We start from the raw sequence: 14,670 nt of genomic DNA, 5'->3' as shown, positions 1-14,670 counted from the left end.
TATAAACACCCACGTAGCAAGATGCATTAACCTACTCAGACGGTGCATCACATATTACCAATCGATTCTCGAGTAAAGGGTACTCTGGAGCTATCTCCATTCGCGTCGCCTATGGATGCTGCGGTCGTTATCTCTAAGCGCTACCGTGTTCACGGCGACTTTCAGCTAATAATCAACGCGATCCGATTGCCCCATTAAATTTCCTAACTGCCCGGCGTAAATTTTCTCGACGAGCATCACGAAATGGGAATCGTTTCTTGCGACCCGAATCCGGGTTCCGCCGGACGAAATCGGCGCGTGTCAGGAACGATTTATGTCAGACGTTTCGATTCTTGCCGGGTTATTTCTATTATCCGCGTGAAACTATGCGGTTTCTATTAAATTGCGGAGAGCCAAATAAGGCACTCGGTTTCCCGCGGAATAGTTGAAAAGTTGTCACATCGCGCAATCACGTAGGCAAAGTTTAACGCTCCGAGGTGGGAGGTCCACGGCGCGATATTAAACTCGTAACGCGTGGGATTTTTCGCGCCTCGGTCTTTGATGGATAAATTCCGAAAGGAGAAAAGCGTTGGGCTCTCGGCGCGCTTGTTAGGCCCACGAAAATCTAGGCACGCGTGCGGGAGGATGAAGCTCGGGGGGAGTTTGCCAATATTGAAAGGTAAGAGAAAAATAAATATGCTCGTTTTTCTGACTGTGCACTCACAAAGCACGAGACGTGCAACGAATGGCTTGCTCGCCGCCGTCTCGAGTGCGCGCAACTTTCACCACCGACCATTGTCGCTGTCATTATACGCTAACTCACATGAGCATCGCGATACGTGTACAACGCGGGCATAGATACGGCTTTCATTTCACCAGCGACAGTTCGTCTCATTGAATTCGCGGGGAATATGGCATGATTAATCTGTTATCAGCGGAATATCCCGCGGAGTATCTGGGCGCACGCTGGCGCGTTTTCTTTTCGGGAAGGAAACACGAGATACGTACCGGTAGACGTATCTCTTCAATCATTAATATTAATTTAATGCATCTATCAGACACGACACCGCAATTCTCTAAGCATATGCGAGCCCATGAAAATCAAATTATATCTGCGTTAACCTGAATATCTGATTTTCGAAATGGGAGCCTCGCTCGCGCAAAGTGGGGCTAATATTAATCAGAACCCTGGATCTCGGCGGGGCCGATTATCGCGCACGCGGATACTCGTATCGACGAGAAGGTGCACACGGGTGATAATGAAATCGAGCGGTTTCGCAAAATTCTTTGACATCCGGAGATCAGGGTGACGCGTAGGTGACGGGGCTGACGGAACGAGGCGGGGCACGTTCTACATTTCAACGAAATTAGAATTAACGTCGCCGCGGCGAGTCGATTCCTTGACTCTTGCTCGGGTCTACCTGGACGGCACCCCCCCTCAGCTTCGTCTCGTCCTCCTTCGCTCGCTTCTCACGCGTAAACGCTCAACGATTTGCCGGAGTATCGTTAACCGCTCACCCCTCGGGCCAGGTATTTTTTACAACGAGCGGCACTTAACGCTACAATCCCCGAAATTGCATCGCTGCACGCGAGAGAAACCGACGGTGGACAATCCGATAGCGCCGCGGACCGGCTGTTCGCCACCGACGTTCGGGATTACTCCTCTTCTCGATTTCGCAGCCGCGTGAACGCGCGTCCGCGACGTTCCGTGATGATCGTAGGTCGTCATCGCGCGCGTAAACCGTGCCGAAACAATAAAACCGGCCGCTTCCGCTTCTGCCGTCCGCGACAAACGCTCTTACTTTAATAGCTCTTTCAATGCCGTTGCGTAAAAATCACGACGAATATTCATATCCGGCGCGACTCTCCGTTTTATCGTCGAGAGATTTTGCGTAATACCGTATCCGGTCCGCATTTGCGTGTGCCCCGGTGACTTTCGCTTCTTACTTTGACGAGGATCCTCATCACGCATATATTCCGAGGTAATATCACGAGACCGGAATCACTAAATCGCCATTAAGATTCAGAATCCACCTTGTAACTCGACGATCGTCCCGCTGCTGTCTATCCTCAATATTTAACTAACCCAAAATCATACTTGCCGAGTTTATTTCTTGTTTATATAAAATATTTAAAGATTATCACGTTCCGGGCTAGCCGTGGCACTTAGCTGACTAATTAACTTCGGCGAAGACTTCGCGTCCCATTTTTTTCCCTGCTAATTAATTTAATTAAAACAAAAATGTAACCCTCTGCAAATATGTGTGCAATTAATTGCCATAAGCATTAAAAATTTTGGCCTTTGGAGACCCCGCGCTTACCTTTTTAAAGAACAGATAATCAAGGACGGGAATTATTTTTCAACCGGATGAACAAGAGGCCGGTAATGGCTTTAAAGTTTGTCGTGTTCTGCGGCTCTTAGCGCGTCCCGAAATTCCGGTGCATTAACGGTGGATCAAGGAATCTGAGGAATAACGGCTCGCCAGCGAGAAGCGGCAGCTAAAAGAAGAGAAAGAGAAAGAGAGAGAGAGAATGAGAACTATATGTATAGCTTTCGTAAAATAAAGAAATCGACAGGAAGAGCGAATGAAGAGCGGAGAGCCGAATGTCGTACATTAGTTACCGAGCGCCCAATGCCGCGGCTTTACAGAACGGAACGGAGAACGGCAGCTTCTCTCGTTTCCTACATTTTAATTGGCCGCGCGATGATATATCCGTATGTCTCTAATTGAGCTTCGAGAGCGAGCGAAACGATCCGGCGATACATATGTGGATTGAACGTCAGCGAGTTGGAATTGTTCCTGAGCGCGCTGCACCGCGGCCGAGGAGAAATCGTCATCGGTGCCCGTCGCTACGAAAATGTACATTACCGTCATTAATATTTCCCCTCCTCGCAGGCCGTATTTTACTCTCGGTTATCTATCGAACAAATTACCTATCAATCAATTATCTCGATCCAATGTGGCACTGAATACGATTAAACGCATTCTCGTTTCCTTTTTCTACATTAGACGCATTAGACGTTGGAGCGAGATCGTAAGATTATCTATAAAAAGAGATCGCATTGAGAAATTGCATTACGGCCGGTGGAATCTAAATGCCATAGGCGGCGCGTCTATCCTACAATTTCTATTATTTCGCCGGTCTAATCCCAGGATTTGTCGAGCCAACAATTTTCCTATCGGCGTGGCCTATTTGAAATCGCGGGCTGGGCATTTCCGCTCGGTTAGTAATTGAATATTATCTCTCTGCGGAGCCGCGACGTAAAAATGGCAAATACGTAAATTCAATACTTAAGGGAAAAAAGAATTAAATTAAAGGCGCAGGAGCTCGATCAAGGCCTGCACAGTTATTCCGTTGTAAAGTCCAAGCTGTTATTGTAACGAGACGTATGTTGGCCCTGCGGACTGGACAACGCGAACCGACCCACTTGTTTGGCCCGAGAATACGATGAATGAGCCAGAAGACCCGATATAATCAAGCCGACTGGTTTTACGTGACTGTTGAACGTAACAACATAAGCCTTACTCTTTCTTATGTATTCTTAGTGTCGGATTCTCTGTTATTACGCCAACATACAAAACGTTATTAGCGTTTCTTATATTGTGACCAAAGTGCGAAAGGATAGCGATGTGCTAATTTTTTTTACCTCTGCTTCTCGCCTCGCGTTTCGTTTAAGCCCACTTTAGACGATTTACAATTCGTGTTCCGGTTTTAAAAGAATATTCTACTTTAAACTTTGTATCCGAGACGTATAAATAATATTCCTAAGTATTTAATAGTTTTATAGTATATATGATTTCGCATTAACTCGTGGCGTGTCGCGTTTGCATTCTACAAATTCTAAGTCAATATTTCAATGTTAATTATTGACATTGAAAGAAATTGAAATGAACAAAGAATGGAAGAGAAACCGGCGTAGCGAAGTAGACTTTGAGACGAAACGCGCATTAAACTCGCCGAGCGTTTAAAGGCGTCCCTCATCCATAAACCCAGAAACGCGAGTATTGTCTTACGTTGACGACGCGGCTCGGTTTCGGGCGTCCTAAACTTTCGTCTTTAGCCGTCGAAATCGCCTATAAAATTGCCAGCGAGCGTCCCAGCAACCTCACGTCGATACGTATATACGTTAATATTGCGGATAATTAAGGCGGCGAATGTTTGCCGTCGTCCTCGACGGCGGTAGGACGGAGGGGGTCCGTTTCGGGGAGACCGATAGTCGTTGGGTTTACGAGAAAATTAAGTATCGCGCGATTGTCCCATACGGTATTATTATGCAGAGTCGACGATCGCCATTACTTGTCCGTCGTGTCGAAAGTATCCCAGGCGCAGAAACGTTGTAGGTAGGCAAGGGTGCGTATCGTTAGCGGTACGTGTTGTGATACCGCCGCGTTGTTAAGTCCTTCTTTTACATCTCCTGCGCACGTTGCCCTTATAACGAGCGGCAATTAACGAGCCCGATACCAGCCTAACCAGTAATTTTGGGCATTTATCAGTGCGTAGCCGGGACGAACGGGGGAGGACCCGGGGGGGGAAGCAGGAAAGTAGGGAGCCTTTCTAAGTCATCGACGTGGTAAGCTCGAAGCACGGGGCTAATCATCCGAGGCGCATGCATCTCCGGGGCAACGGACGCATCCGAAATGAGGATGCGATCCCTCCCGTCCAAGAAGGAGGGACTACGGTGGATGTATCGCGTTAATTGTATATGCCGGTGGTTCCGAATTCAAATTGGATTTTACGATTTATGTTCCGTTATGCATATCATCGCGCACAATCGGACTAACTTACAACAAGTTTTTCGGAGCGTGGCGGTCATCGCGGTTTCGGACAAACGATAGTTTCTTAGACGATCGCTCGCTCGACGTCCCGCGCTTTTAACCGCGGCCACGTTAACAATAATTCAACGTTTCGTCTTAATTAATCGCGTCGCCGGCGTAATTACGGGACGGCAGCCTCGATAACCCGTTTACATTATGGAAAAATCTCGGTTTCATCAGGCATTTGTATGCATTTCCACTCTAAATCGCAAAGCATTTTATATACGCAGGCCTTTCCCGCTAGCTGCCGCGATTCTAGCTCAACAATACACTTCACCTCGCCTCGTACGCAATTAGCTGATGTATTTAACACAATGGCTCACGCGTGCGCACGCGAACGTGCTAATTAACGCAGACGTTTTCACGGACAGAGGAGTTATTGTCAGTGGCAAACAGGGAGAGGAAGTCCACCTTGCGTTTAGTTAAGGCTACTTCGGTTACAATTGTCGACTAATTAGCCGCGCGCAACTGCCTCTAGGTCTAAAATAAAAGACTTGTACTAATTTCACTCACGATTGAACACCCTTCGTTTTAAGTCGAGTTACTAATCACCCAGCGCACGTCTATTGTTAGACTTTTTTTTTTTTTTCGACGAAAGAGAGAGAGAGAGAAAAAAAGAAACTACTCTGCGGACAAAGAAGCCTCATGACGCAGCTACGTCTTCCATACTTTCCACGCTTTGTCATTTTTTCCCACATATTACTTTTCGCATAGTAATAACGAAATAAAAACTATATTTCTTTTTTTACAATAGCCTTGTAATTAATGTAGCGAATCTGTCGATTATTATCACGTGTGTATATACGAACTAAAGTGTAGAATGTATAGAAGTCACTTACGCAATAATTGCACGTTTAGTTCCATTGTGGTTTACACGTCCTCCGTATTACTCGTTAAAATTCATAAGGAATTTTCCTTCCGTTCTCGAAACCTCTGGCTGTCCAAATCACTGATCCGTAATACTCCTCCTCCAGTGACCCCATTTTAATAATTTCCTGAAGAAAGCGAATTTAATGGCAACGGAGACTCGACTTGTATAATCAATATAATCGTTATAAAATTCTTTGAAATAGTCAAAGATTCTCTCTTAACAGCTTTTAACTAAGCGGCCAACTTGTGTGAGGAATGTGAATGTCACATTATCCTGTTAGCAGTTTTAAATCTCGACGCGATTCAGCTTGATTAATTGCACGACGTTTATTATTGCAGGAAAATAAAAACTACATTCTCGTTAGCTCGTTAGCAATAAACGTAAAAGGACAGTTAGCTCGTGCCGCTGCCAATTTCAACGCGAATACCACGAGTATTTTGTTTGACCTATCCTTTTTTTTTTTTTGTCAAACGGCTGCAATTTAACTCGTCGTATGTCTTAATTGTTTTTAGCGTAATATAAATTTTTTAAATCAACTTTAACTTTAATTACCAACTACAATGTATCTAAAATTGTAACAAACTCTATCTTGATTAAATATTATAGAGAAATTAAGCTCAATTTGTCTTACAGCTTTCTACATAACCAATTAAACAGTTTAAGATTGACTGTACAATGTATTACGTGACTCTGCTGAGAAGAATGTAGCAAAAAAAGAAAGAAAAAAAAAAGAAAGAAATGAGGCATTCCAGGAGTCATCCCGTTCTCAGGAGAGTCATGAAAAATATTGACCTGATAGTATCAAAATAAGTTACCAAAATTGTGTTAATTTTGTGAAGAAAAAAAAAATAAAAAAAGAAGAAGAATGTATCACCCTCTCTCTCCTCTTACCACGCACGCGATACAATTTACGTGCATGCAATTGTACGTGTAAATACTTGGACTCCCGAGGCTCGAGTGACGATAGTTACCTGGTATTTCTAGCCGTTTTATCTCACGATCCGATCGGTGAAATATTTTGCGGTTTCATAGCATGGACTTCCTCGCCAAATTAAGAGATCATTCATGCGGTCGCAGCGAAACTCGCGGAAATAAAGTGGCCGGTGGATCCCAAGAGAGAAAAGGCAGGGACTTCTGTCTTTCTCTCTCGGCCATCGGCCCCTACGTCGACTGTTCTCTTCAGGAGGACGACCCACTTCGTCCAAAAGCGAGAGGGACGGGCGCTGCTGGCTGGCAATTACTCCCATACACCTACAAAAGTGTATATAATAAATATGTTGATCATCTCTCCTTACGTCGAGCGTCACACGAGTCTCTCGCTCGCGTTAGCTCGCTGAAACTGATTGCGAGCGACAGGCGGAAAGAAATCCTGGCGTTTTACAATAGCTGACGTGGATGAGAATCGAGTTAATAAAAAAATAATAATAATAAAATTAAAAAACACACAGTTTTCCTACCTACCGCATTATTCTCGCGCTCTTACATTATGTTACGGAGGTGTCGACCATTTTTCTCACTAATTATCCCCACCTTTCGTCGAATAATCGAGAAAAATGTCTAATGGATGAGTTTCACCGACGCCGTCGAGATCGTTGTTTTCCGATCGGGAACCTCGTTTCGAGGAGAGAAATGGAAGTGTTCCGATAAGTGAATTTTCCACGTGCGGTGCAAAATGCACGGAAGATGACAGAATTGGTGGCCAAACGGTGTCAAGAACGGAGGGAAAGCTCATTTTCACTCGTTACGTAAAACGGTCGAGGCGCACTATCTTAGAAAACTAACCTTTTTTTTTTTTTTTTTTTCTTTTTCCTTCTCTTTCTTCCTCTAAGTGGTTTGTTTGCTCAGACTTGTCGTTGCTGAGTGATTAGCATTATCCTATCGTCCACTTCTTCACGCACAATGATTATAGCCTAATTTCGTCGTACTCGAACGCCGTGCGGAACTTTCTTCGACTCACGGTAATAATATCCTCGATTCTTCTACGTATCTATATATATACATATATATGGAGGTGAATTTACCATTATCTGATCAATTCGAGTCGGACAATACCGTTACGAATGAGGATACCGGTTTCCGCGAATATCAAAATCCGTATTAAACGCAAGTGCGGGACGGTACGTGCGTGCGATTGCGCGAAAAAATTCCATCGCCACGGTGTCTACGCAGTCCTTCACATCTCGCCACGGCTGTCAGGAAAATTGGTTAGCGTTACGGAAAAGTGCGCGGAACAACGCATAGTTAGTTACTCCCCCATGGTGCCTCGCGATTCTCGGTCGTATCCAATCGCATCCGGTGCGGCCATGCCAGGGGATCCATCTCGCGGGGATCCTGGCGGGAGACGACACGTGGTTGTTGCAGTGGCGGTTGGCACGAGGCCTGCCCTCTCTACTACTTCTTTCTCCGGCTTCTTCGTCCACGCTGGACGCAATCAGGCGATCCTCAAAGCGCGACCGGTAGTCGAACCGCGTGCACCGCCGCAAAACGGAGGGCGCGAGAACCTCGATCGCGCGACCGCGCACGAGCTGCGTTTTCGCGATCGGAAATTGGAATCGACGACAGTATCTGACTGAACGCGGAGCGTAGGTGGGAATGACGCGAGATCAAGTGCCGGCAGCCACCGAGACGGTGAGAGTTTAACGGCCGCGAATGAAGATATCCGGATCGATCGCCTTGCTGTCATTTTGGGAACCAGCAGGGTGAGGTTACGGCAAGACGGTGAATTAGTTGGTTTTTTTTTCTTTCTTTCTATCTCTCCTATTAAACGCTAACCTCTTCGCCTCTCGGTACGTGTACCTCAGGCCTAACATCGTGCTCGCGGTCGATCGAAATAGTGCAATGTGTGCCGCGCGCGCTCGTACCTCCAATTCCTACATGGTCGAGCTCGAATGCGTGAATGCAGCCGCGTAAGAATGAGCTACGTGAGAGATGGACCGGACATGACTACCTGCTGAACGTCTTATGGTATCGGCGCCGGGGCACCGTGAGGAAATAGCTTCGAAATTGGTGAGTCCATTTTTTCTTCTCTTTTCTTATCAAGATGTCGGATGTACGAGAATCTCTTCGCGTGCAAAAAAAAAAAGTGCATGTGCACGAAGCTAGCAGCGCTTGCGCGAGAGCTTTATCAGCGATTCCGAATCGACGGTTATCGAAACAGATGATCATTCAAACGAACATATTTATGAGTTTATCTATTCGTCCGCGGATTTCTTTTCCTATAAATTCTCTCGTCGCGGCAATATAAAGCGATATGAGCTTAAGGCACTCAAGCCGACGCAGCGGGTCAGAAAATATTTAACTGGACTGGAGATTATTACATATTTCTGCTTCTCGGGCGACTCGGAAGTAACTGATAAATTGCTCATTAGCGATACAAGGTAAAAAGTTTTTTTTTTTTATCAGATAATGACTGGCGATCATGCGGAGTGACTCACGCAATGATCCGATGATCCGATGAAACGTTAGAAAGTTTTAATTTCGCGGTATCGATAGAAAGTCTCACCGCGCCTGGTGCGAAAGCAATTTTGAAGCGTTAATACACTTGCATCCTCGGATGAAATTAGTCTCCGGAATAGGATGATCGATCGTGGCGATCGGTACATGACTGCTAATACAAGAATTATCGCCGCTTCTAGAAGTAGGCGAGCGCGCTAGATCGAAAACAATATAATCAATAGCCGGAGGTTAATGTTATTAGAAAGTTTCGATATCGTGCGATCGAGCAGTTTTGAATATAGATATCCCTACACATTCGTCGTCAGGTGCAAATACCTCACTGTCTGTCCTTTCATTCTCCACGCGGAGGCATCGTCCGCAAAATTTATCTGCGGGCTAAAAATCAAGTTCTCGTCAAAGAATGATTTTTAGAACATTTTATACGTCATTAATCTGACCAGTCTGATATATTTTTTCATTAATATTATCAACGGCTAGAAATATGTTCTTATTAATTTTTCTCTAGACACATAACGCAATAGATTATTAATATGTAAACTATTTTCTTTTATATAATATTAAATAATATGTAAATTATTTTTTTTACAAACATCGGGCTTTTTGAGAAACCTTTTTAGTGCAATCGGCACCTGTAAGTATTTTTTCACCCGCATCACACTTTGCGCAATAAGATTTTGACAAGATGTGTGTAAAGATGACATATATCGAGAGATAATATTACTGAAAATCGTCTTTCAAATATTGAATAGCGATGGGAAAAGTGGAAGAAGTAGAAGCTTGAATATAAATTGGTCACGTCCTCTTATCCGATTCTTAATGAAATGATTATCAATTGGTGCAAAGTGTGCCATTCTAAAGGAAGGCGAAAGAAAACGTAATCCACTTAGACGAAGCCGTAATGAATAACGAACGTACGAGTGCACGAGGGGATTTTCGCAGCTTCGCATTAGAGTCGATCTGGCGAACGCTCACCGGTGATTAGTCCGCCGTGTTCCGTGGCGGAATCCCCCGTGTGAACGAGGTCAAGTCGATTCCTTCTCAAAATAACCGTAACCACACTTGCTGTGATCGAACGCGCCACTTTCACTGATTAGTCGCGCGCCTCCTAAACACGCGTTATATCTCGCGTCGACTCGGCACGTCGCGTAGGTGTCCCCAGTCATTCTCATCCTTCGACTGAAAGCTATTTCCCGGCTCTGTGAGCTCAAAATCAGTGAGAAAAACGGCCGAAAAGAAAAAGGGAACCTATTTCATACCTATTAATTATTCTAATTCTAAGGCGTATTATATTATTTAATTTAATTTAATTTAATTTTATTTTATTTTATTTGATAGAAATAATCTAATAATAAGTTACCTAAACTTTCACCGATAATATACACATTTAAAAAGAAATAAAAAAATACATGACTAAGTCAGTGCGTGTCAATGATTATCGGTAGAATTGATTTACATTAAAATAACGTATGACGGAAGAAATCTTACGTAATGGCTTACAAATCTACGCATTATGCCAATAAGATTATCTGAAGTTTCGGAATAGCAAATCGAGTGTAGCGTCGGAGATTTAATACCCAAAAGTAGACTAGCTGTGATTTCGCTTTCGTCGAAAGTCACGGACGGATTAGTGCCATTAGAAACGAAACTTGATCAATTGTTTCGCCTGACGAGTACGGCTCGCAGAAGCATTCACTTGCGCCTCGGCTATCTCGCTCTAGTTTCAACGTAGAAGCGTGCCGGTTCGGAACAAATTAGAGCCGCTTTTGTTCGCAATGGATTTGGGTCTCTCTCCTCGCGGCGGGTCCGTTAGAGCGTTTCGCCGTCACGGTCCCTGGGCCATAAAAGATTTGTCCTCTATATCGGCCGACCCAAAAATCAAGGGGTAACCGCAAAATCGTCTCGGAAACGAAATGGGACGTCACAATGTGCCATTTGTATGCGCTTTCTCGAAACGCGATCGCGAAAGCTTGTCAATTAACAAGCCGTTAACGTGCGGCTCGGATCGCGGAATGAGAGAATGCAGATTATAAGAAATCTTTCTACCGCTGTTATTCGCTAATGACGAAATGTTATTTTTGTATCGTTTTCACGGGACGGAGGCCTAGCGATACCTAATTACTTTTCCGCAACTGCCTCGCTTTTCTACCCGCGAGATTAAATGACTTATTTCAATTTCAGAGTCGTTTGTGGCGGAGGGTTTTTCTCCTTTTTTTTTTTTTTTTGTAACGCGATCGTGAAAAGAATAGAGTCCGATAAGTCACTTGAACGAGATATCGAGATTCCAGTTTATCTTCGAGTCTTGTTCAAAAGTCCGTAATGGGCGCTTGGCACCTAAAGGCCACGGACGTGACATACAATGCAGCGTTTATTGTCACCGTTCCATCAATAGATATCTCGACAACGCCGACGTTTGCGCGAGCTATTATAGCATGCAGGTTTGCGACTGTCTTTCCTCCTTTCTTTCTCTCACGTACCGTTTCTCCCACGCCCAATTAATGACGGGTATTCCTCCGTGCTATGTAAAGCAACTCGCGGCTAATGGAAAATGAGAGGGGAAAACCCATCGGATATTTACCATGGTAGCATTACGTTGTTATTTGCATCGTCGCACACGTGTGTGATACGTAACGATGCTATAAAGCTTTCCTTTATGGCGGTTATAATTTTTCAAGATTGTAATTATAAATAAATTGAAATTAACGCGCATTATACTAAAGGAAGGAACTTCCGTGAAAGCTCTTCATTAGCGATGCACAACGGTGCATAAAGGTCGATGCTTTACATCGTGCTAATTCCATGAAAGAAGCTAAATACGCGGGATTCGTTGATCCCTCTTTTTTTTTTTTTTTTTTAATCTTTGTAGCAAAATCTAACGCAAAGTTAATCAAGTTTTATTTACGAAAACGTACTTCGATTCTTAATGATATAATCGAGATATATAATTTTTTTTTTTTTTCCTCCCAAAATATTTACGGTTTTGTAACATTTTACGCAGGCCGTATGTACATACAGCTTTCTTTTCGTGTAATTATACACCGTTGGTAATTAGTTTTTCGACAGATAACGAACGAGCTGTATAATTGCTGAGTAAAATGCTCGCGAAGGTACAAATGTATGTCAATCGCGCAACTCGACTCGTTAACGCGGTTTCGAGGTGGTCCACTCCGTCCCGACGAAAATCAAGTGCAATAAAATTTAGTGGCCGGAAACATTTACCACCAGCGATCACCGAGAAATAGCACCGCATTTCATTAATTTTAATAGATGGTTTTTTCGACGGTACGACGGACGCGGCTAATTAAAAGATCGGAACGCCAGAACCTGGATGGTTATTTTAATGATTATTTATGGGATCCTAATTTGACGTCGGAATTATCCACGTTTCTTAAAGTATCGGTTAGTAACGTATCGCATATTAAGAGTCAACTAACTTTGAACATATCTCTAACGGGAAATCATCGACGTAATATAGAAAAAACATTATGAAACGCGTTTGTTATACCGGGAGCATTTTCTATCGATTTTAAAGTTGCAGAATTTTATTTGAATCGCGGAAAATAATTAGCGTACCGCTGATTAGAACCTCCGAAATATACAGACGGCATGCGAGAAATGTGTGCCGATTGAAAGTTGATTTCTAGGTTCGATACTCACCTCGCCTTTGCCGCGAAAATGCGAAAATTTACTATTGCGGCAGCTTTAATGTATCTGCCATTATCTGCTATTACTCAGACCGACGTTTCTTGTTTAATCGTAGAAAAGATTTCTCACGTATAATATTTTCAATTTGAGAACTGCGATATCCCGTGTGTTTTGCAAAAAAAAAAAAGAAAAAAAAAACCGTAAAATCTGCGAAATAAATTCTTTAGCCGAAAAATATTCCGGCGCATATTTTGCTTATTAAGACAGATTAATTATGAATTATCGTGTCGTGCGGAAGGTACGCGAGAGAAAAAAACGTGACGCGAATAAACGGGATAAAGATTTAGCGTATCTTGACGCGTTACACGGTAAAAGAAAATTTCCTCGGGATATAACACCCTATTGCCACGAGAAATCACCTCCGTCGGCGATGCCGCGGCCATTCGCGACGATACGTACACGAGACGTTAAAGTAGGTCACTTTTATCCCCCGTAGCAAGCGATCATGATCAGAGATTGGGATCGGCCGCGGCCATCGGCCCATGGAGAGCGAACATCACATCGGTATGTACTTAAGAAAATGAACGCTATTGTTACGCGCTATTGTTTCAACGTTTCTTGGAGGGAAAAAAAAAAAGGAAAAAAAAGCACCCGGGTATCCTATTAGCGAACGTTTCGAAAGTCGATTTTTCGTGCGACGTGTTACGCGTCCTATGCGTCGCGCGTGATATACATATCACCGATCCCGAACGTCCGGTCTCCTGTCTTCCCGCCCGCGCCGGTAAACGTTATAAGAGAAGCGTGCCGTGCGCCCGCAATTCGAACGAATCTAGAGAGCCGATGTAATCGCGCTCGTCCGACTATTTCCGCGACTAATGAGCAGAGCGCGAATAATGAAATAACGCTTGTCTGCGCAAGTAGCCCGCTCGTAAAACGAGATTTACGATTCGCGGGAGTGACGGTGGACGGACCCGGCCGGTGCTCGGAACGTTCGGCAAAGAGCCGAGGAAATTCTGCGCGAGCTCACGCACACGGCCGTGTGTGGCGTAATGTCACGCGCGCGAAGACGCGTCGGGTGATTTCTTTCATCGGTATTAGAATGCGAGACCGGTCCGTCGGAAACGCCCTTTCCAGTAGTCCCATCGGAGTGCCATCAATTTTACGGATATACGACGCGCTGGTCAAGCTGCTCTAAATGGCGACGCGCGAGATTTCTAAATCGCGACTAAACGGACGGCGGATCGGCATCTAATCTCGCCGATCGTCCTATCAATTCCCTGTTAGCAGCGTCGATGTATCTCGGACATCGGCGGTTAGGATCAGCGGCGCGGTTCAGGCAGGTGTTCATGTATTTACACGCTCGCCGCTTTTTGTACGTACGAAATCTACGCGGTGCGCATCTGAGGTACATCACCGGCGGTCCCTTACTCTCATATTATACGCGATTAATTCCTCTCGTTCGTTCTTTCTTTACTTCAACTCCATGGCGTTCACCCATCGACCTTCTTAAGAGAGATCCGTCGACTTTTCCATCGGCCTCGATCTCGATACACGCGACGACGTGTATCTAAATGCGGGAAGAGCGGCTACGTCAACGCGCAAGAAAATATGTGAGGTCTAGGTAGATGACACGAGATAGATCACAGATCGTAGATAACACGCTTTTCGACGATGACCCCCTTTAAACGCATATGCGACATTCTTGCGGCGTAATCTCTTGAAATATGTGTCTGCGAGACATCGAGAGCCCGGCTCGTATCGTTTAACTTCTTTTTATTCCTTTTATAATAATTCATCTTCCCTCGCCGTAAAAGAAACATTATTTAACAGTACGTCATTCTTTGACGCTACGCTTTTTTTTTTTTCTCGATGCAATTAATTTATCTAAATAAATATATACACTTT

The 14,670-nt window shown here is 44.3% G+C and overlaps 2 protein-coding genes across 5 annotated transcripts in view; one reads left to right on the top strand and one right to left on the bottom strand.

Annotated features, from left to right (window-relative positions):
- The window catches only part of LOC139110615 (microtubule-associated protein futsch), a 43,527-nt gene extending 36,195 nt beyond the window's left edge, over positions 1 to 7,332 (bottom strand). For 3 of the 4 annotated variants that reach the window (XM_070670475.1, XM_070670469.1, XM_070670476.1), the window contains exons 1-2: positions 6,639 to 7,332; positions 5,636 to 5,791 (exon numbers count right to left, since the gene is read on the bottom strand). The gene's annotated coding sequence lies outside the window, so the exon portion shown is untranslated. Of the gene's footprint in view, positions 1 to 5,635; positions 5,985 to 6,638 lie in introns of those variants that run through there. The other variant, XM_070670471.1, reaches the window with a different exon arrangement.
- A 108-nt stretch (positions 7,333 to 7,440) lies between these two features.
- The window catches only part of LOC139110619 (serine proteinase stubble), a 29,286-nt gene continuing 22,056 nt past the window's right edge, over positions 7,441 to 14,670 (top strand). The window contains exon 1 of the mRNA XM_070670485.1: positions 7,441 to 8,673. The gene's annotated coding sequence lies outside the window, so the exon portion shown is untranslated. The remainder of the gene's footprint in view (positions 8,674 to 14,670) is intronic.

This window comes from Cardiocondyla obscurior, linkage group LG21 (genome assembly GCF_019399895.1).
Source record: "Cardiocondyla obscurior isolate alpha-2009 linkage group LG21, Cobs3.1, whole genome shotgun sequence".
NCBI classification, from domain to species: Eukaryota; Metazoa; Arthropoda; class Insecta; order Hymenoptera; family Formicidae; genus Cardiocondyla; species Cardiocondyla obscurior.
This window is presented reverse-complemented; position numbering and strand designations above follow the sequence as displayed.